The sequence below is a fragment of the Pseudopipra pipra genome, chromosome 2 (assembly GCF_036250125.1).
Source record: "Pseudopipra pipra isolate bDixPip1 chromosome 2, bDixPip1.hap1, whole genome shotgun sequence".
In the NCBI taxonomy this organism is placed as follows: domain Eukaryota; kingdom Metazoa; phylum Chordata; class Aves; order Passeriformes; family Pipridae; genus Pseudopipra; species Pseudopipra pipra.
This window is the reverse complement of record NC_087550.1, coordinates 85,370,992-85,394,625: the sequence shown is the minus strand read 5'-3', so window position 1 is coordinate 85,394,625 and position 23,634 is coordinate 85,370,992. Positions and strand designations below refer to the sequence as shown.

Below are 23,634 nucleotides of genomic sequence, written 5' to 3'. Positions count from 1 at the left end.
TTTTTACCTGTACAGCTTTATTTAAATATATATACATGTGGGCAGGCACGCATGTGTGGTCACTGTAGTAGGTACCGTGTGCTTGCTGGTGTGACAGCAAGCATCCAAGACCATGGAGAAAATGGCTGGATTTGTTAGACCTGTTGATGAGAAGTGAAGTTAAACCCTGTACAAGCTGCCTTGAGCTTTTAGTTGATACCCTGTGATCTATTAGGTAGCTTATTTCAATCTTTGAAATTAATCTCTGGCCATCATGGCCCAGTGGGTGAGGAATGCGGCATGGTGTCTGGGCATCTTTGGTTAGCTTGGCAAGACATGGGATGTATCTGGAGAATGTGTACCCATTTCTGGACTGCATCTTTTATGATCCGTGGATGAAAATGTCATGTAAACATCCATTTCTGTGATTTGTCTTTCTCCTTTAGTCCTTAGAAGTCACCTTCAGAAGTTGATATGTGGTTTGGGGGGCTATTACCCAAATAGGTTTGGTAGTGCAGATGCTCACTTTTCAGAAAATACCAGGCAATTTAATAGCAAAGAATGTTTTACTCAACTGAAATTTAAAAGTTAATATTTTGTTAAGTATGGGTATTGTTCTCTCAATGCGTTTTATAACCAAAAACTTGCTGTTTTGTCTAGATCAGTGGTGGTGTTGCATTTTGCTTGGTGCCTTCTTGCATTATGGACAGAAATGGACTGAGCCAAGACTCGCTATTTGCATGTGCTGCTTAATCTCTTCCCATTCCCACAATTTTTATGGGAGCTACAGCTAAGTGGACGTGAGGGCTTTCATATTCTATGGAGAGGGGAACCCTTCCTCTGAAATCATGTGGTGTTTCTCTTTTCTGAAGACTTGAAGTGCCCATAGCACTTAAGGCTTTGTGTAATTGGAGACATAAATGCAGTTTTTACATACTTTACTTAAAATGGAAACTAAGAAGTTAATAATAGCTCTTTTCGGGGATATTTATGTAGTGGAAGCCAACAGATGCTATTTGCATCTTGAAGAGCTGATGTACAAAATGTTATGTCAGGGCCCTGGCAGGTTTTGTGCTGGCAGAGGCTAGGTCAATGGGAGTGGGAGATGCCAGAGATCTGTAGGGCTTGATGGCACCTCTGGAAAGTGAGATAACTATATGAAATTTTGCATTTTAGCACACAACTGATTTTAATTAATCACTGCCATTAAAATGTGTGATAATTGATTTCTTTTATATTTATTCATGTTGAATGATCAATTACACCTGTCACTTTAAAATTACTTTTCTTAATAGTATCTTCTAGCTGCAACTGCACATCTGATGTTCAGAACCCCTAAAAAGCCTGTCTATAGAGATAGTATTTTTCATTGATACTTTGACTTATTTTGGCTACAAGAAGGTACCTGGCAAAGAAATTTTAGAAGTGTAGTGTGACAGTCTGGATGTTGCCTTCTGTGTAAAGATGCTGATGTAATTACCAAGCACCTCCCTGTTTCCCTGGCTGTTCACACTTTCATATTTATTTGCTTCCAAGTCGCTCTTTTCTAGATGGCATCTGAACTTTTTCAGCACTTAATATTTTATTTCAGTGTGTAGGAGACCAAGAATGTGGGGGTTAGAGCAGTTTGGGATGTGTGATCTTGGACCTAACGAAAGCTCCTCCATTTGTAGAGCTGTAATGCGAGTTTTACTTGGACTTAAAGAAGTGGAAGAGACCCTGAGCTGTGAGCGTGACTGCGGAGGCTCCACTGGCACTTGCTAAGTTGCCCTCTTCAGAGGAGCAGGAGAAGGTGGGAGGATAAGCTCATGACTGCTGATGTTGTTTGTTATAACTTTCTCCGGGATTAAATGCTGGGATGCTTGCCTTAGCTTGTAAAACTTTGAAAACTTTGGAGTGTTTTCCTTCTTTAAAGTACACCTGTTACAGCATTAGATTATGGAGCTGTGTTTCTTGCTTATTGGATTGAATGCTGAACATAACATATCGTATTGTTAATGCCTCCTTGTGTTTTAATTAGAGCTGTAGGGAGATATTAAAAAACAAGTTTATACACATGCCTGATTGGTTGCTAAACTGAATATGCTTGTCACACAGTCTTGAGGGAATTGTGTAGTATTTTGCTAATCTACTGTCTAGGGCTTCCCCAAGACCTCTTTCTTCTCAACCTTGCTCTAAACCTTCTTCCCTCCTCATTCTAAAAAATTCTTGCTTCAGTGTTTTCTGAGAGTCTGTCTTATCTGCTTAAAGCTCCTGACTGTGTGGTAGCCTTTGCTGGTGAAAGGCTCAGGCCCTTGCTCATGTCCTACAGAGCAGTTTCACGCCTGCACAAGTGGTTTGATGCACAGCAAGTCCAACAGCTTCTGAGGGTTAGTGGTGTGCAGTGGGTGAGTAAAGGGTGGGAATGCTTGGGATCCTCCAGAGGGATGTGTGGTACTCCACACACCAAGCTCTGCAAAGTGAAACAACTGACCAGGAACATTTATGAGAAATAGTTCTGTGCGACTCTTAGGAAGTGTTTTCCAAGCTGTGTTTTACATTTTCAGGCAGTTCTTGATCTGGAGTATGCTGTTGGGTTGATGACAGGATAGTGAGAGGAAAACTTCTGCATAGGAGAAGTTCTGCCTGTGTGCTAACTAGCTTTTAATTGTGCTATATAGCTTATCACATAATACTGGATGACTGAAATTCTTTAAATATGCGAATAAATTATGTATTGGCTACAAATGTTAGACAAAAGTGTTTTTTGCCAACGATATTTTGGCCTTTTCAGCCACCAGCGCACTTGTAACAAAGGTGGGTAGAGCCCTTCCCAAATCTTCGTTCGCGAAGCCATGAATGAATTTTGGTTGTTAAATCGCTGCAGTTTGGTTGGTAGGCTGATACAGTAACACGAGTGTTCACAAGCACTTGAAAACTATAACTAAGATATGACCTTTCATTCATTCTACTTAAAAAAATGTAGGTATTGGCTTAACAGACCAGACAGTTTTTAAATAATCCTTTCTCTAAAGACCATGGTGGTATTGAGAAAATGATTACTTTTAATGTGCAAATATTTAAATCTTCCCGTATGTATCAAGTATAGCAGTATAAAATGGCAGTATTTTCTGCCTGCTGACGTGTAGAAAACCTGACGTCTTGAACTGCAGGATATGGAAATGTATAGGAGAAATCTGTATCCTTTCAAGGGAGGAAAAAAATGGCCCTATTGGGATTACTTGTGTTAATTCTCTTTATTGTTCTGCTTTTAACTGCTTGTATGTATTTAATATTCTTTCAGTGTCAATTTGTAGGCTTTGATATCAAAGTGGCTGTAGAGGACTCATCATTGGAAACAGTGCTGTGTCCCACCCAGGTTTTGGCTTCAATGAAAAAAAACCCCGAAACCAAAGACCTTGTGGAGCTCAAATCCTCGGAATGTGAGCGAGTTAGAGACGCACAGGAAAATGGTAGGCTCAGCAATTGTCTGCTGAGGAGGAGCCTAAGCAGAAGGAGAGGTAGCAGTAATACCTCTCTCACTTTTACTAGTACTTGCATGGGAAGAGGAGTAACAAACTGGTACTCCTCTTCCTGATTTCATACAAATAGACTTTTTCCCAGCCGGAAAGTAGTGACTGATATAGTGATTACTCAGCAGTGCAATGTAAATCTTGTTAGATGTTATTTGACAGGAGAGAGAAGAAATGCTCATTTCAAGCACAGGAATAGCTGCCTTTTTTTTTTTTTTTTTTTTTTTTTTTTTTTTTTTTTTTTGGTAGGAATCACTGACCATTTCTCTGAAAAGGGAAAGGTTGTTAGTGTTGCTGCTACGCTTTGATAGTGTTAACCTTATTTGGGGGAGTTCTAGCAACTCTTCAGCTTTGGCCTAATTAGAGAGCAGTTGTATTCTTTTACAAAAATCAAATTGCCTGTCCTTTAGGGAACTGAAAGGCAAATACTTAAACCTGATAATGAAGTTGCAGTCTTTCTTATGTTAACAACATAATCATTTCCAGCGTAGCATGAAATGAGCAATCTTAAGAAGTAAGTGAAGCATTTTGTCTGACAAATTTGAACTTGCAGCTTTGCAACAGAATGTGCTAAGAGTGAAGGAGGAACCAAAAAGTTGATCTTAACACAAGGTGCATGTTTATGGAAAAACAATATTGTAATGACTGTTGGCATATATGGGAAGTAAAATTCACTCCTGTTTAATGGTATTGATTCTTTTATGGAAATTATTTTTTCAAAATATTCTGCCTGGGTTACAGATACTAATTTTCTTCACTCTGTTTGGTTAGTGCTTTTTCACCTTTCTGGGCCAAAAAAGAAAGGAAAAAAAGATGAAAAAACCTGTGGGATGAAATAATTCCATATTTTTATATGAATAGAAATTATGCAAGATGATTTTGTGTATTCTTTGCAACTGATATCCATCACTTTAGGTGATTTCATTTTGGTTTTTGTTGGTTTTGTACTTTTTGCAATATCATACTGTAATTTCCAGTGACATTTTATGACAGTTGTGGAAATTGTAGAAGTTTTTCTTTATTCAGGTATTTTTCAGATGCCTAAGTTTGTTGAAGTTAGTAGTAGGCATATTTTTGATACAGATACTTATTCATACACCTTGGGTACAAAGAGTTTACTTACAGTGGCAATTAAATGAGATTTTGCCAGTGACTGGCAGGTTACATCTGTGTATGTTTCTGCAGTTTTGATGGAGCTCTGACTTGTTTTATTTGGTTGTATACACCTATACAGAGACAGAATAACTGTGGTACAACTATTGTAGAATGTCAAGACTTCTTTGTTTCAGTACTTGGTATTGCGTCTTTCCTCTGTTGCTTAAAACTGAATACATATGGTTCTTTGCTAGATCTGATCTGTGGTGTTTTCATTTTTCTTCCTTTATAAATGCCATAAAACTTCAGGAGGTGGGACATAAGTTATTAGAAAGCTTACACTCCAATCAGCTCAGTATCAGTCAGAGCCCCGTGACTCCCATTATATGGATTAATCTGGCTTAAGTGCTGTCTTAGATGCATTGTTTGGTGTCTTCTATGTACTTGGTTTAGATTTTCAGAAGCCTCCATATATAACAACAAACAGGGATGTGCATTAATTTAGGTTACTGAAGTCTTAATAACTTTTGAAGATGACATTTTATTCTCTTTTTAAGATTACTGAAACAATTTTTTTTCTGTGTGTTCACTTCTGTGTGCTTGACTTCCACATTTCAAACAGTCCATTTTTGAGGTATGAATGGCCTAAGAGTTGGAAAAAATCTCTGAGGTAAAATAAAGAAGAAAAAAAAAAAACCCTAAACTGCAGATGATAACTTGAATGTGATTTGTAGTTCCTACTTATCTCTCCCAACCATATCTTTGATGCCTTTGTAGTCTCCCGTCGACTGTCTCCTTTTTGCCTTAACTTTTCAATTTTTTCCCTGTTGTTGGAGAAAACAGCATTTCTAGTGAGTTTCTTACAGTCTTCTTAGGACCCTGTAAATCAGCTAGGTCAAATTAAATTTGTCTCCTATACCAGGCTACAGACACTATAGACTTCTACATCATTTGCAGTTGGCCTGAATGTATTTTGGTGGACTTTTTTGGTTGGTTTTGTTTTTTAATAAGATTTGTGTAGGCTTGCTTAGTCTGATGAAGGGAGCCTTTTCCTTCATCAGTGTTTTTATGTGAGGCTTTGTTTTTTCTGTCTGGTACATTTGTGGGGGGCTACATATGTGTAAATATAAAAGCATCATTCACTGAAGATCAAGTTGTATTTTTTAATATTCATAAAAATAAAGTATTCCTGTATTTTTCTGGTGAATGCTGATATTGGTCTGATGGCTATTTAGCTAGTGTTTAACAAAAAATCTTCTGCGTTATTACGCCTGTACATGTGCAAGTTGTGCTTGGTTAAGTAAGTTGAATCTGTGTCTTTGGCTTAAACACACATCATCAATTGTATTTACTTTTGTACAAATAATAAGTATGTTTAAAAAGCAAAGTTGGTTTTAAGTATCGAGGAAATGCTGGAAAAAGCAAGACAGTGACAAAGCATTAGTTTAGTGGATTTTGAAACGTTTCAGTGCATCCTGATTACTTTTATCAAATCTTTTTTAGCCATTTGATACCCTATGATAATTTTTTTGACAAAATGCTTTTGTTTCTTTCCTACTTGAAATAATTTTAGGGAGTATGTATTAAACTCATTCTATCAAAGAAACCAGCTTTTATGACAATTTGAAGGTGTTGCACTGGTGTAACTATTATAATGATCTGAATGGTCATATATGTTTAATTCTGAATAAATGATGTTAGTGCCAGCTCTTTGCACAAAGACTGTAGAAGTTGAGCCTGCTTCACTCCTGTTCAAGACTCCTTTGGCCATAATAAAGCATCTTTAGATCTATCTTTTAGAGGTTTTAATGCCACATTAGGGTGCTCTATGGCACCTCTGCCTGTTCGAGGTCTCTTTTAGACTTGTAAAAATCTAATCAGTCAGAATTGTGGGTGTAACTGCATGATGGCAAATCTCAAAGGAGAAAAAGCTCAGCTCCTTTGTTTACTTTGCTTTCGAGCTTTCCAGATCTGAGAGGATTATAGAGGTTTTTGTGCTTCAGGTAAGCAGAAGTAATGTAAAACTCTCAGGGTGCAAACCTATTAAAGTAAGTTTTCTCTTCTATTTTTTTTATTAAATACCAGTGTGTTGTGAGAGGCAGCATTACCTGCTGTCCTCCTTGGAACTGGTGGAAACCCATCCATAATGATGTGAGTGGCAGACTCTCTATTTTTATCCCTTGCTATACAATGTCAAAAGCTTTGCTTCCATAAAGGCATCAGCTTTATGTAGTAGAAGTCTTAATTTAATAAACTACAAGAAATCATAAAGGTCTGAGTATTTTAGACTATTCTATTAAAGGTCATGTTTTCCCTTTTGACAGTAAGTTTTCCTGGCAGCAGGTGCTTTAAAAAGGAATAGTTATCTTGCAATACGACTTAATCTTGCAACACCCCACCCTTCCCTAATATATTTGCATCAGGAAATTTTGAGAAGAAATAAACTCAGTTTTGTCATTTACAAGTTCTGCTCACAGATTCTTCAGATAAATGCTCTACTAGTTTCTGGCCTTGTTTTGGTGCTGACTTTAATTCCTATTGACTCCACCAAGACCAAAGTTTCCCTGCTTGTTTCTCAAAGCTTGTCATGTGTTTTGTCTGACTGAGTGGGAATGACTTTGGAAAAGGATTAGTTAGTTGACACAGGTTTTTCTTTCATAGCAGTAAAAAAACTGCAACCCTTTCTAACCATTTAAGATCACCTTCAAGGAAGAAGTCATTTTTGGTTGCTGCTATGGAGTTTGCAGGCACAAAGGATGAAGTCGATAAAATCTTGTTTACTGTGTTTTCATGTCTGCTGCTTCATTAATTGTCATTAAATTGTGCTCCAAACCTTGTGTTTTGTGGTCTAAGTTGCAAAGCTTGGATGCTTTGTTTATTTATAGAGTTTCCCCCTTCAGGAGAAGGTAACAGTTTGAGTCCTGGTGTGATGTCTGACCAAGAAAGAACAGAGGAACTTTCCTTATGAAATATCACAAATGCCAGTGTCCCAAGTTTCATAAAGGATGTCAAAAGAACTTTAAATCACTGCAATGATCAAGTGAAGTTAACATTGTTACTTTTTTCTTGCCCTTTTGCTTTTTTTTCCTCTGGGAACTGTTTTGATGTGTGGCGACCTGTTAATGAGGGTTATTTTTCTGTGGCCACTGAGACTCCCTTCGGGGCCAGGAGTATTCAGTATATCCACACTGTTTTACTCAAATTCTACATAGCCAAAGCAGTTGAAGAAACTTGAAATTGCGTGCTTTGTGGGCTGTGTGAATCCCTGTATTGTACATTGGTGAGTGTCACAACTTAATATAGCCAGAAAAGGAGACAAGTTCTTTCCTTGACTACTGTCATCCAACTGCGAGATAAAACTGAGATAACCTTCCTTCTGTAATCCAGACATATTATTCTTAATCTTTTTTTTTTTAAGGTAACAGATGTCAATCAGTTATAGGTGACATTTTTGGTTTTGGGGTTTTTTTGTGTGTACGGGGTGGGTTTTTTTTGTTTTGTGGGTTTTTGTTTTTGTTTGTAGTTTTCTATTTTTCCTAGTTGACTGTGATGGGAACAGAAGCTCAGAAGGCGCATTTGTTTTGTAAAAGCTGGTAGTGGTTTGAGGCATGAGCTCCTCCTGGCACTACCCAGCAACTGGTGGTCATCCTGCAAGTAAGTGGTTGAAGCAAAATAGCACAACATAGATAGGAAAAGCTTGCACAGACCGGTCTTCTGGCAGAAGTGATAGGAATGACCATAGGTGCTTGTGTGCTCTACATAGGCAGCAGCAGAGTCCTGTGATGGAAAGGGGTTCAGAGGAAGGGAAAAAGCATTGAGGCTGAATCTCTGTGGACGAGAGAGGGCTGGAAAGATGAGGTGGAAAAAGAAGGATGGCCTTTGCAGGTGTGGCAACCACTGACACGTTACATGATGCTGAATTTGATGCCTGAAGAGTGCATGTGAGGAGAGGAGGAAGAAAGATCCAAGCATGTATCTGATTCCTGAAGGTATCCATTTACAGGGCTGCAAATCAGCAGTTGAATCTGTGAGAGGAGAGATTTCTGGCATTATTCTGTCTTTGGTCTGTGAGCTGGCTGTCCTGAATGTGCTGGGCACTTGGAATCTCACTGTAAAGACCTTTCCATTTGATGCATGGGGAGTTCAAAGCCTTATGAGGTTTGCTGTTTCTTGTTCCTGAGCCAGAGATCTAACTTGAAGGCATTGAAGTGCACAGTTTGGTATTACTTCAGGCTGAAGTTTAAATCTGTCCCTTCATATTTTATATTGTCAGTGTGTGGAGGATCCACACACTGCTTTTAGCATTTGTGACTCTCTTGTGTTTGTGGTGGGATCATGGGACTTCCTGTGGAGAGTATGAGAGTGGCATGGCTGTGCCATCAGAAACATAACATCTGTTATCATACCGTGCTTTAGAAATTCTCACACTTGGTGAATAATTTTGTTTTCTATTTTAAGATCTCCACTAAAGGTCTGTAGCTGCACAAATATAGTTGCATTAAATAATGGAATTCAGCTGTGGAAAAAGATGCTTCTAGGTCATCTAGATTATGGCTTCTGAAATGTTGAACATCCCTTCAGAAAATAGCATGAAATAGTACTGCCATCAGTCAGCTGTCGGAAAGGCACACGAGCACATCTGTTTAGTACAGGTAGTACAATTGGAATGAGGTGGGTTGGTAGTTAATATCCAACTGGACAACATGTGGCTGTGGCTAGTTTTCAAGCTCCTTGTTGTAGGTATCACCAAAATACATTTGTTGTTTCTGCCTGTACCTCATTCCAGGTTTGTGGATCAGAAAGCATCTTGCCAGTTCTGATATTTTTATGTCAATTTAGGCCTTCTGTCACATGCCTTTGTGGTCTCTTTCTGTTACGTTACTGTGCACTGAAATGCAACCTGCTGCAGGGAATACCCACTCTTCAGAGAGAGATGCACCCTGCACTAGACTAAAGTAACCCATCTCCTTAGCATTTTGTCCTGAAAAAGAGGAGCAGGTGCCTGAGCTGGTGTGCGCTAGCTATCCTTGCATGCAGCTGTACACCGTAGCATCCGTCAGGTTATAAATCCCTCAGTTTTGAATGCAGACAAGAGAGACATAGTGGTGGAATAGCTACCTGGGTTTGCTTTCCTCTCACCAGCACACAGCAATATGTACGTATGCTGTGGAGTAGCTGAGGCACAGTACTTGCTGCTCCACAGCAGCACATCTGCATGGTGAGGTGCAGTCCTCAGTGCAGACAGGCTGAACAAACCACTTTGTGCAGTCCTCTTTATACTCAAGTCCCATTTATTGTTGCCTTGCCCTCCGGCTGGTTTGAGAAAAGCTGAGCTCCGTGGAGCATGTTGTCTTGGCACTGCAGCAACCAGGACTCTTGTCCAGTCTTTGTTTAAACGTCAAGAGCTGCAACCTCCAATCCTTCCCTTGGGGACGTGGGTCAGCAGTTCTGACTCTCAGGCCGTTTCCTTAATGCTAAGCTTAAACTTTTTGGTTTTTCTTAAATTTGTCCCATTACATCTTACCTCTTACAGAACCACGCTTTTGTTTGACTAATGCTAATATCCTGCTGGTATATGAAGAATGTTAACAACTTTGCACCTTAGGTTATGTGTTTAAATTAAATCCTGCGTGTATGTTGGTATTGGTAGCCTTTCCTTGTAAGGGTAGTTGTTTCAGCCCCTGACTCACGTTTTTGTATGTTAATTATGTTGTGTTACAAGCAATTCCAAGCAATGAATAAGAAGTTTTGAGTATTTTGCAGGATGGCTGGCACTGCACATGCGCTGAATAACTACTGCTGTGTTGGGTCACCATCTGAGCGCCTGGGGCCCGGGACTTCAGAGTATTTCATAAAACGTCTTGATGGCAGTTGTTAGTTGTCTTATGAAACCTATCCTTCTAGACATCCTGCTGCATTGTTTGTCTGAAAGTGGGGTAAGCTGCTGTGGGAAATTGTTTTCCCAGCAAGTTTTAATTGGTTGCTGGGAATTACTAAATCACTGCTATTATTAAGAGTAGGCTTGTTGCTGTGTAAAGGTATAATGAAATATTTTTGTGAAGGTGCTAGAGAGTTGCAGTATTTACTAGGTGCTTTCCATGTCTCAGACTTATCTGAAGATGAAATGGACTATCTTTAGATTTTTTACAATGACATTGTGAATTTATACTGAATTACTTTATTGGCTAAGCCAGTGTGGAAGAGAGGTAAAAATCACGAACCTGCAGAGTACTCACTGTAGTTAGACCTGTTAGAAACTGGTGAAGAAGAAGCAACAAATCCCAGTTTATTACAAGGAAAAATCCAACACTGTTTGCTATGAAGACTTAGTAAGTATTTTAGAAGACTTTTCTTAAAGCTTAGTGACTTTTTCTTTTCTACTTATAGGCCCTGTAGGATAAGTATTGCCTGGAAATAGCTCTTCAGTTAAATATGATGGATACTGTTTTGGTATTTGGATACTTGTTCCTATTATGATTTTTTTCCAGAACTATAAAGGGAAGAGTACCATTACCTTCCTGCTTCATACTAGACTTATAATCTCAAAACCTACTGGCTTTCTTTCTTATGCTGTCTTGATAGTATTAACATTTTGATCTGCCGTTTGTAAGAGGTCTGTCTAGTGTTACTGGTAGTCCACAGGGAGCTGTATGTGTTAGATATCTGAAACAGTCTGTAAAAAAAAATGGAAATAATAAAATGATTTTCTAATACCTTTCCCACATAAGCAGTGTTATATCTGTGGGATTATTTATGGGGAAGGAGATGTGAAGCATCACAAGACCAGCTTTCTAATTCAGTTTTCAAAGTCATTTGTGAGGTAGGAATTGCACAGTAGATGATGCGAGTTACCAGACAAAGCATGTTATCAGAATCAAGCTAAGGATATATGGATTACGTGAAATGCTCTCAGGAATATTTGCAGCTGCTGAGAAACCTGAGAGGATAGTTGCTAATGGGTTTCAAACAAGACAGGTGAATTAATACTTGCTATTAATTGATGTAGGTGAAGGAATGAGGACTGTTCTTTCAATACCCGGATGAAGCTGGGTGGAGCTGCGTGTCTATTTGAGAAGATGCTTTGAATTTAGTTACTTTGACAGTTTGGAGAAGGAGTCTGGAAGGAGGGGTTGGATAGGGTGGAGGGGCAGCTCTGTGGCAGGAAGTTTTGGCTGTATTCCTGCAGGCTGTGCTCAGTGGGCCCAGCAGCAACCACTGCTCTCAGCCAGGTCGTGAAGCAAGAGTCACCCTGTTGCAAAAGCAAATGCACTGGAGTTTATACGTAGGATTATTATCTGAGACTCATGTAAGAGTAAAGGATATTTTTCTGTAAAAAGAAAATAGTCTTTTCCGTGTAGGGAAGGATTTAGCTGGGAGACTTTGTCCAGATTTGGGCATCACCTCATACTGTTTTGTGTGGAGGGTAGCAACTAGAAGAATCAGAAATGTAGAAAACATGTCATCTAAGCAGAGGGTGAAAGAACCAGGGTTTATTTAGTTTGGAGAAACGACAAGGATGTACTGACAAAAGAGTTAACCTCAGGTTTGAACACTAAGCTTAACTGTGGAAAGAAGAAAAGGATGATTTCTTCAGAGTCCAGTGCAGAGAGAGACTTTGGTAAAGGGCTTGAGCTGCACTGAGGGAGATGTGTACTTTAAGTACTGGGACAAGCTTTCTGGCAGTAAGGGTTGCACAGAGTGGTAGGGGCTCCCGTGGAGAGCCTCTATTATGCACAGTCTGAGCTTTTGGTCCTATCTAGCTGCCCTTTTCCAGGACCCTGGCACATCTTTTTTTTGTGACCATCTCTGTTTTTTTAAAATCGCAGTGTAGTGTGTGGGACAGTTGAAGAGAAAAACATGAGGTGCTGTTTTCAACCAGCACAATTCTTGTTTTGGTGGCTTGACTGTTGGTAAGTACTATGGTAAATTACAGAGAGAGTGATAGTATAACAGTAGTGATAACTGCAAAAATAGATCTGTGTTCCAAATGGCCTTCTGTTGTTAAAAGTTGTATTTTAAGAAATAAGTCTTGCTGATGCTTTTTTCCCTGGTGACGCTTAGTTTCCAGGCAGTATTTATGAAAAGCTACTGTGCATTTCTATGTTTTATTTTCTGTGTCTACGCTCTTCATTAGTTCCTATAATTTTTTATTTGTTTGTTTTTCTGTTTCTTCTTGCCACAGTTTCTGTTGCTGACCCCTTACTTTTTCAAATGCACCTGGACAGTGCAAGTGTGATGTCTGTTGGCACAGCGTGTGTGGTGGGGAGGGTGAGCATCTCCTGTGCATTCTTCACCCTGCTGTTCATGGGGAGGTTGGCACCATTCCAGGCTGTAGGGCACTCTTCCTTTTTTTTATCTACTGGGGAAGAGCCCTCAATCATTAATTTGAGGTGATTTAGTTTAGTGTTTCTCAGTTGATATGTTAAGACTAGTTTTCAAAAAAGGAAGGGGGAAAGGGTATTTTGTGGGGGAAACTATACTTTTCATCCTATTTTGTGTATTTTTTTCATGCTTGTGAAATAACTAAAGTTGAGACTGAAGATTATGAGTGTATACTGTAAGGATTAGAGAAGGAAAAAATTTTATCTTAACCTTTCAGTATTTCAGAGCTCATCTTGGCATTTAACTGAGCAAATAAATGTGTTTTTAATGAAGAGTTCAAAAATGTATTAGTTTTGTGGTTCAGCTGGGAGGCAAAAGCTGTGGTTTTGTTCACACTTGAAAGTTGTAGGCTGTGTTGCATTTTAATGATGCCATTTGAGCTGCCACAACCAGGGCTTTGCTTGTGTTTCTATGGAAAATATACATTAAATGGGTTCAATCGGAACACTAAAGAATTATCCCATAATGAAACATCTCATAAGAAAAATTTGTTCAAAGTCACGTTTGGAAAACTTAGCCAGCCATTTATTAATTATTTACTTGTTTTCTTTGCTTGCCCTCCCTCCCCCAGTGCATTTTGTGGGTGAGGCTCTTGGCATTTCTTAGCTGGAGGGTAGAGGCAGAGTACCAGCCAGAGTAATACCAGGCAGAGCAGCAGTTCGGCCTTTAAAGCGAGTCCCTCTGGTCACTCCCACTCCCTGTGTGTCTGTTGGGCACACTGTCTTTCTGCTGCGCATGAGCTGGGTCCCTCTGGATGGAGCCTGGAGCCTCCCATCGATGCTCCTGCCAAGTGCACTGCATCTCCTGCTTGTGGACCCTGCTGATTGCTTCAGGCTCTGTGTGTGGTGGCGGTGGTGGCAGAGTGTTTATCTCGAGTTAAAAACCCGACCCACGTAACATGATTCATGTTTCAGCAACCTTGGCTCTGGTACTGCTTTGATCTACAGATCTTCTTGCATTGCTCAAAGTTAATTGCTTAATGTGGGGTATAGCCAGAGAGTGTCAAGGAGATGGGAAGAGGAACCTAGGATGATTTAAAAAAAAAACAAAATGAAAAACCCCAAACCAACCAAGGACTTCCTGCCTCCCCCCCAAAAAAACCCAACTAAACACAAAAACACAAAAGCCCCAAAGACAAAACTAAATCAAAGAAAATTAATGTAGCCAAAACTTTAAAATTTTGTACAGTCAACATACAGGAGCTATAATATATTGTGTGTTCCCCTTCTTCCTCTGCCTCTCCGCCTCCCCCACCTCAGATTCTAAGGAAATGTTTTCCTTTGATGCCACAGCTTAAGTTGAGCAACAATAGCTGTAATAAGTAATGGGATCTGTGCCACTCCTCAGTGGATGGGTGGTTGTATCCTTTTCTTGTACTGCAGATGGGTGGAGAAGCACAAATGTTAGAGCATGGTGCTGACACTCTGGCCAGAAACTGCCTGATTTTGGTTAGAAAAACGTCGTCATTTCCCCCGTTTTTTATTCTTTTTCTTCTGGCAGGGTATACAGTTATCGGTTCCTTGGTTTTTACTTGAATTTTTGCTCTCTAATACTTTCTTCCCCAGCTCATAGATGTCCTGTTTTTTTGACTTTTTACTCCAAGGCATGGGGCAGACTGCCTGCTAGGACAGACCCTGGTCGAGCTGCTGACATCTCTGAGGAGCTGCAACTAATCTGTTGGGTGTAACGACTTTAACGCTTTTGCCATGTACATTACAATAGGGCACAAAACATACATGTGCTGGATCCTGCAGGAGGGGAATGGGGCAGTTGGTGGAGGCAAAAATTCCTTCTATTCCCTTACTTAGTACTGCTAAAGTCTTGGGACTAGATTAAAAAGGGTGAGTAAGCAGAATCCCTGCCAGGGAAGCTGAGCTATCTGGGATTGTCAAGGAGAGGTCTGAAGGAATGTTGTGAAGAATTAAACGAGGAGCCACATGGAGCTTTCCCTCTATCCTTACTTTGTTTGTCCTCTTATGCATTTATAAGCACGCTTGATTCATAAAGACCCTCTTGAATGATGAAAGCATCAGTGTATTTGGAGAAATCAACCCCTTAAGCCAGCTGAATAAGTGTGCAGCCATCTCAGCTATCTGAACGTGCTTGGTGTTTTGGGTTTTGGTGGTTTTTTTTTGTATTCTCAAAACAGTATAGAGAACATACTAATTAAAATATCATTTTGTTGGTATTGGTAACGTCGGTTCCCATTCAGGTTAGGAGGGTGACAAAATCAACTTTGAGGTTATTCTTACAAATTTATTTTTAATTGTAGTACTTACTGCATTTATACTGTAGTACGTGCACATATAGCTGATACATTTTGTTTTTCCACATATTAAAGTGAGAATTATGGAATTTAAGGCTTTATATTATGGATGTGTCATTTACTTGTGAAAGTTGCAATAAAAAGATAATACACCCTTCACTTACTTGCCAAAAATTAAATTGTAGCTCAAACTTGAAATGCCTGTTGTCACTCCTACTACCTAAATAGCACTCCTTTCATTTTTTTAGGAGCTTGTGATGTCATCAGCGGAAGCGAAAACATCTACCTCGTGACCTGGCATGTAAGTGAAGGAGGAACTGATACCTAAAAATAAATAAATGTGTGTGTTGGTGTTTACAATGTGTAAATTGAACCTATATACCTTCACCTTTCAGATATCATGTTTTAAATGAAAACTTTTTGAATTTTAAAGAAATAAAAGTCTTTTAAAGGGGAGAAAGTCATAAAAGAAGCTGTTAACAATAAGATTTCAGCACGCAGAACTCTGTGTAATAATCTCAGTTAAAATCTACCTTGATGTATCCCATAATACTTGGAAGGCTGGTAGGCATAAATGGAATAATTTTATCTTACCACAATATTTACATGTGCTGCTTCTACTCCTTTTTATTCTGTTCTTCTTTTCTGGATGTAAATTCTGATAGTTGTGATGAATGCATAATATACACAGTGATACCCTTCCTAAAATTAAAAAGTCTAGTTGTGCAGAAGGTTTAGATTCTTTTATGTACTCAAGGCACTTCATAGTGAACTTTCTGCAGCTTTGTGACACTTCTATTTTTTTCCCTTAAGTAAGCAAAAATATTTCAATCCTCTGCAGAGGCGTTTTCAGAGATTCTTTTTTTTCTTTTTTGTCTGCCCACTCTCTGCTTTTCTTTTATGTGGCTTAGAGGATTAAAGTGCAGTCAGTGCTTTGAGGGGCCGATGTCAGCGGTGAGCTGGGTTTTCCTAATTGGTGCCAACACCTGTCCCTCATTATGAAGCCTCGTTCAAGCTATCCGGTGAACCGAGGTAACCGGTCTCCCTTACATGTCTCTAACCTGATTATAAAGCCCTCTCCTGATACAAGTTTTATTACTTATTCAACTTTTGGAGTGGTGTGGAAAGTGAAGCTAAGCTGAGCCATTTGGCTGGCTAACAAAGATCATAAGGAGTAGCAAAGAGAAGGATGCAGTCATCTCAATTTCAAGACTTTTCGTTCAAAGCTTGCTTCTACTTTGACTGTTTAAACTAAAACAAAACAAAAAAAGAGCAGAGGGGAGTGTTGTTTTTTTTTTTCCCTAGTTTTCAGTGTCAGATACTCTGAATTTAGAGACCAGATCTACAGATTCCAGCTGAGCTGTGAACATCTGAGTGCAGCTGCTATTGTGCATAACCCATTGATTTTCTGCAAATAGAGCTTTGGCCTTGACTACTCTTGCACCATCTCTTTGTCTTCAAGGGGTCAGGGCTTAGCAATTCTTTTCTACACAAAACCAGTATCAGCCTCTCCTCCCACCTGATTCTGTGATGCATTGTGCGTTGCCATTGCAGTTGGAAAGTATGACCTCAGACAGAGGAAATTAATGGCTCTGATAAGATGGATCACTGTCATGTTTGGGCTTTACAGGCAAAAGTTTAAGCACATTTTTCTGAGTAGTTTAAGTATGTTTTTAAGAGTTTAGCTTGCAGAATTCAAGCATGCAGCAGTACAATGCTGGCTGGAGGTTTTGGGTTATTTCCCTGTGAGGGAGGAGAGAGATAGAATAACTTCAGATGTGTATCTTGGAAAGGTTTGAGATAATAAACCTGTAAGAATCACATGAGAATGCTGTGCTAGTTATCCAGATTTGGAAAAATGGAAGAAAATGAAAGTGTAGTTGATTCTTAAACTTCAGACATGGAGTTGGTAGCCTAGTTATTAAAGGGATTGAACCTCTGCAGATTCGGAAAGAACCCAAAAGAAAATCCTGAATGGATAGTGCCCTAAGTTGCATGTGGCATATATTTTTACAACATGTTTATTTGGTTCCTCTTTAAAAAAAAAATAAAAATCAACAACTCAAGCACACTGAGAATTATCTCATCTTTTACTTAATAGTTTTTACCAAAATAGCTCTTTACAGTGAACAGCAATTAACAAACTCTTCAGGGCAGCAGTATGTCAACTGGCAGAATCTCTGCTAGTTGTGCTCATCAAAATCAAAATATTGTCTGATAAACATACTCATTTCAGTATTTGTCATGGCCCTATAGACCACCTATCTGATCTGTAGCCCACAGAGGTCAAGTTAGGAAGTGATATATTAAAAAACAATAAAATCCATCCCACAGAGATGAATTAGGAGTTATGAGTATGTCTGGTTTCAGATGAGCTCCCTTATTGCATTAGGCCAATGGCTGTCTCTGATAATGGTCAACAGTGGAAACCTAGGGAAAGAAAGCATTATAAAGCTCTTATAGACACTGTTTCTTGTAAAATTTTGGCTTGAGGATTTCCAGCAGATTGGCAGGACATGTTGTGTTTAATAGTCCTTGTTCTCCAGTTGCCTAATTTTCTTCAATCTGCTTGCTTTTCAACCTCTGCAATACCCTGTAGCATGGAGTTTCTCTAAGTAGTTTTGTACAAAATGGCTTTTTTTTTCTTTTCTTCACTTAATTACTTTCCTTTGAAGTTTGTTCTGTAACGTTTTGTGTGCCTTGTCTTTGGGCCATGAGAAGCAGTGAGCAGCCTCTTAATTCTGTTTGCTTCTCTTTGCCACTTATGACAGATCTCTCCTGTTCTGCATCCTCCTTTTTCAGCTAGTCTCAGTCTGTTTAATCTCTTACCTTAAGGCCATGGCATGCTTTCCTTACAGCTGTAGCTGGAAGTTCACATTCTGCAAATACTTCTCCAGTGGTGGGAAGGGGAGCTACAAAAGGCTCCCTTGCTCTTAGCCCGAATGAGTGATCTACTAGTGTTGCTCATCCACAAAGCTTTCTCTGTGTAGCCAAGTGGGCGTAGCAAATGAAACCAGACAGGCTTGTATTGGTATTTGTCACCTTTGCTCTTAGGCCTTGCCAGAAGGATGCCTCTCTTGCATCAGTGTACAGTTCTCTCTGCTGTTCTCATCCTGCAATAGTTTCTGCTACAGGTGACTTTGGCAATGCCCAAGTGTTTTTAAAGGTGTTCAGTTAATGTGTGCGTTTTCATCTTCTTCATACCTTTTAAAAGTGTCTTGCAGGTGCTGTGGTGTAGCTGTGAATGCATTAACTGGAAGCCATAGTTGGTGTTGGGATAGGCAACAGCACTTGGCCTCCGTGGCAGGGATGTCCAAGGGAGCAGATGGACAGCACCTTAACTGCTCCCAGATCGCAGCTTCAGTGGGAATGACCTGTCACTTGTGCTGTTGCAGAGCTGGGGAGGTGGATGGCAGAAGAGGAGTCTTGGGTGGCTTTATTCTGCCTCAGTCTGTGTGCAGGCTTGGCTGTGCCTTCTGTCAGTTGCAGAGCCCCTGATAACTCATAGAGCTGCAGCCTGCCCCATGTCCTGTGGCTGTGCGAGGTAAGAGCCTGCAGAGAAGGAAGCTTCTTTACATCTTGATGAAAACCTCACCGACCAGGTGGAGTTGCACGTACAAACAACTGCAGGTTTTATGTCGCATCACGGTCTTAAGAGCGATGCTGCTGTAAAGGTGGTTTTGCTTGTTTTGTTCAATTTTATAGTTGTACTTTCAGTTGGAATCTTTTCTCTCCCTGTTTCTCAGCGGAGATTTTATTACTACTCTTGACAACATGGGATTCAATTGCAGCAGCTGCAACACCTTGTCGCTCTTACCTATGAATACACATATGGTGAAACATCTCCCTACTTCTGTGGCTTGCGGGCATTTCCATTATTCCCAGAACAGGACTGCAGAACTGGACAAAGAGACCTGCTTTGGAGTCAGACTCCTTATCTCACACCCCAGCTGCTTGGGAAGGTCAGCTGTGATAGTTCCTTGTCCTCACAGGATGGAAAGAATAGCGTTCTCCTGTATTTTCGTACTCTACCTGTTCAAGTCCCCATGCTCTGTGATCCACCCTGTGGTTTGGCACCTTTTCTCCTGTGCCAAAAAAGCCACCTCCATCTACTTATCAGCTTCAACACAGCTTAAGAAGGACATGCTTTCTACTAGGAACAGTAGATAAGTGGTGATCTAGTCTTACTCGTTTAAATCTTGTTTATTATTTTAACTGGAAGGAAGAGGAGAGAGGAATTTAGAGGAATGTTAATGGTCAGTCCTGATCAGTGCATCCCTCATTAAAAAAATATAGAAGTGCTATGGATTTAGCTTGGCCGTTTGATGAGAAACTGAACCTTATGTGGTTTTCAAGATGCATCTCTTGACTGCTTTCTCTAACAAGAACAGGACATTTTGGAAACCTTGGGCAAATACAATCATGCTCTGGTTCCTCTTTTTGGGGCGGCGTCAGCCCCAGTGGGCAAGTTTGCTATTTATTTAGTCAATGTGTTATGACAGAGAAAAATAGTAATTTAATTTTTTTGCCTCTACTGTTTCCATAAAAATGGCCAAACGTCAATTGGCCACAGTATCTCTTTCATAATGTTTTTTCCCATCTCGATAGGTTTCTCTAAATCACCTGGAATGGTATTTACGTTTTTATAAATCTATTTTAAATCTGTTTGACTAAATGACCTCTCAGTGTCCTTTGACATGTTGTATATTACAGATTGTAGAACATAACATTAAATTAATTGACCAGATATTAAAATTAATTTTAATTCATTAGTTATTAAGACAGATTTTGATGTCTCTTTAAGAAGTTTTTTAAACTAAAAAGTATTTTAAGAAATCTTACAGTAAACGTTTGCTCATGCTGTGATGTTTTGACATGGAGAACCAAAATAATAGTGGAACCACATATATACATATTATGAGAAATGCTAGAAAATATAGTAGTATCTTAGTATTCCACCAATGATTTGAAATATTCCAAATACTGTTTAGAGTTCTGGCTGTGACAGTACATTCCCTTTAATTGTTTCTATCCAGTGATAGTGCACCTTCAGTGCACTCTTTTTGCTTGAGGAAAACTTTAGTATCCAGGTTGTTTATTTCAACTTGTAAATGAAAACTATTTTTTGTCAGATAAGGAAAGAAATTATCAACTTAATGTTTCCTATATGAAAATATTTGTGTTCTTGCTTTCTTTGAGTAGAGTGTAAAGATGCATCTTGATGTTTTCTGCTTTTCACAATCCTCAGGTTTTGTTAGTGAAGCAAAATTTTCCAGTAAAGTGATTAGCCTCTTCAAAGCATTATAAGAAATAAATGAGTCAAAACACATAAAATATTTAATACAGGCTGCTGTTGTTGATTATTTTATTTGAGATTTGGGAAGAACAAAACAAAAACAGTGAAAATTAACTGATTATTTTAAGCAAGTATCTTGTAGGGTATGAGAACTTTTGCCTATGCTATTAATAGGAAAGTTGTTTCATAATCCCAAATAGGGGCATACATTTCTAAATCCTTCCTTCTTTGATAATATTTCTTGCCTGTGTTCCTTACCTGTCTTTTATCATGAAGGCATGCATTAGTACAGCTGAAGAGCAGAGAAACAGATACAAGTGGGCAACTGCTGGCAGCATCAGGCAGATGGAGGAAAGTGGAGCTTCACTTGAACTAGTCTAATACTGGTTATTGCTTAATCTTCAATTAAGTAATGACACTTTGGTGTTTGTTTTTGTGGTTTTTTTTTAATCCCCATCTCCACTCCCACAATTTTATCACTGTGCAACAACAGCAGGACAATACTTAGTGACTTAGTGCATCACAGGGATTTTCCTGATTTTTCTTTTGTTTGTTTCTGCATGTGCATCAGCAGGAAGGGCAGTGAGTGGCAAGGTCGCAGGATATGTGTTTGGGAGACCTGGATGCAGCTGCCTGGTGTGCCGGAGGCTCCCTGCATGATGTATGGCTGCTCTGTGCTGCAGCTCTGAAATGTCAGGGCTTTCAGTGCTTGCTTAACATGAGCTTATCGTGCGGGTAGATACAGTAAAGACTGCAAAACACTTAGAGCCAAGGTAACGTGAATCATATCAGTTCTTAAAATAGAAAGCCCAGCTAAACGCTCAGAGGTATTTCTGCTCAGTCATATTGGTGAAGCGTGTGCTGCTCCTGCTTGGTGCGCCCATGACTGCAGTCTCCTTGCAGATACAGGACACACGGCCGTCTTCGAACTGCCTGGGCAGCCAGCTACTTGTCACACTGGGTGTGATGACCTGGTGCTGGTCCATTTTTAGTAGCAGTACATCCACATCAGTCTTTCTTCAAAGCAGACGTTGTCATTAGCTTCATTTCATTGAGTAAGTGGGCTTGTGGGGTTTTTTCTTTTGTCTCTTCTTACTGGATGCCTCAATGTTAAGTCAGGTATGAGATTTCTTCTGAGGAAGCCCTGTAAAACAGTCAACACACAATCAGTAATTGTCTCCTGTGCCGAGGGCCCTTTCAAGCAGACAAACACCCTGAGCACACGTAACTGGCGTAGGCGCTTTTCTCTGGCACTTGGTGCAGGTGCATAGTTAGAGGGCCTTATACAAGTTGGCCCCTTCTTCCTTGGCATTTCCTTCAGGGATCATGTATCTACCCTGGAGTTTCCAACAGCCTGACAAGAGACAGTTTGTGTGATGCTGGCCTGAGGAAGTGAGAGCTGTGATGTCTTTACTCTGTCAACATGATGCTCCTCCCTGCCCTGTGGGTCTGCCTGCCCTGCCGGCCCCTTTGACCTCTGGCATTGACTGCTGTGTCATGGCTGAGAGGGTGGTGCCTGTGTGTTTAATGTCACTGTGATTTTCCCGCTGGGAACTTGCTCCTTGTTTCCTCACACTGGGGACCTTGTTGGTCTCCCAGGGAGAGGCCCACGGCAGTGAGATGGGCCTCGCTGGAGTAGCAGAAAGGGGTGTGACACCCCACTGCTGTGCAGGCAGCCATACCGAGCACAGTACCTTGCTGAGGGCCGTGGCTCCCTTTCCTGAGGGACGTGCCCTCATTTTAGCGCTTTCCCTGCCTGGGAGTGATGCCGGGAGGAGAGCAAGTCGCTGGGAGGTGGGTGAGAAGTGTTCACCGGGCTGCAGCTAGGCAGACACGCTTCAGACTGTGAGTGTGGCGATGCCAGGCAAGACCAGACTGGTTGTGGTTCTAGAGAAGGAAGTGCTTTTTTCTTCTTTTTTTCTTTTTATGTTAAAAGCAGGTTTTCTTTCAAACTCAATATGGTATTTTGAAGGAAATAAATTGTTTTTGTGTCCAAATCTCTACTGCTGTTTTAGGAAAACAATAATCCTGTTAATAAACAGCTGGTGTAAAACCAATGCTGTGTTCAGGATTGATAATGAGGACTGAAGCAGAGTACCTCAGAACCACATATTCAGTGGTGTATTTGCTTGCATTAATGACAGTCTGATGTTGTTTATATTTTTTTAAATTGATTCTGCCCAGATCAGTATCTTTTTCAGGATGCTAGTGCTAAAGCTGCAATCTTTAATGAACAGAAGTATTTCCGTGTCAGCCTGGCCTACCTGGTTGCTCTGCGTACAGGCCAACATGTGCAGCTTGCTTCAAAGATGAAAATAAGGCTGCTGGTTCACTGCTGGGTGTCAAGAAAGCACTGGGAAGACAGCACAATTTAAATTCTTTCTAGCCTCTTGGAGAGTTTCTGCTGAGGTAATGGTAGCACTGCACGTGTTGCTGGTGACTTGCTATTCTGAGAAGGATTTCCGATTTTTAACAAGCAGCTTGGCATGAGGCAATTTAGCTGAAGACCTCTGGTATAAATCTGTCCCCCTGCCCTCGCAGTGGGTGAATGCATGGACGCAGCAAAAATTAAAAGCTGCACTTCTGTGCAGTTGAACTTGGGGTGTGCTGTATTTTATTGTATTGTCAAAGCGTGTTATAAATGTGAAGTAGCATCACTTACCCTCTTTTTATACACAGAAGGCAAAATGATGGGCATTAAGTGCTTTGCAATAGACTGAATGATGGATCATTGTGGTAGAAGGGTACACAAAATATTGTCAGGATTCCCTTTTGGCCCATGATGCCTGAATGAACGTGTGCAGGGGATTATATTTGGGATTTCTTCATCCTACTTTTATGATCTATCAGCTGACTTCAGTCCAGGATTGTACTATTTCAGGTTATAAGTCATGCTAGAAGATGATGTTTTGGATTTTTTTTTCTTCTCATTCTTAAACCCCCAGTACCTTCGTGGTAGCTGACAAATTACTTTATATAAAAATATAACATACAAGGAAAACAAAGGTCAAGACTATGTCTTGTTGCTATTGCATTTCATACAGATCCATGTTATTAGCCAGATTTCTGTAATGTGTGCTTCCTTGCCTGCTACAATTATTTAT

The 23,634-nt window shown here is 40.0% G+C and overlaps 1 protein-coding gene and 1 long non-coding RNA gene across 7 annotated transcripts in view; one reads left to right on the top strand and one right to left on the bottom strand.

The window, feature by feature from the left end:
* The window catches only part of LOC135409978 (regucalcin), an 84,551-nt gene that overhangs the window by 2,522 nt on the left and 58,395 nt on the right, over positions 1-23,634 (top strand). For 4 of the 6 annotated variants that reach the window (XM_064646197.1, XM_064646200.1, XM_064646203.1 and 1 more), the window contains exon 2: positions 15,483-15,535. The exons of 1 other annotated variant lie outside the window; for it this stretch is intronic. The gene's annotated coding sequence lies outside the window, so the exon portion shown is untranslated. Of the gene's footprint in view, positions 1-1,665; positions 1,772-15,482; positions 15,536-23,634 lie in introns of those variants that run through there. One more of the 6 variants, XM_064646199.1, reaches the window with a different exon arrangement.
* Positions 21,309-22,417, bottom strand: LOC135409993 (uncharacterized). The gene is made up of 2 exons (XR_010428465.1): positions 22,225-22,417; positions 21,309-21,674 (listed from the first exon to the last, which is right to left on the bottom strand). It is a non-coding gene; the product is annotated as an uncharacterized LOC135409993 (long non-coding RNA).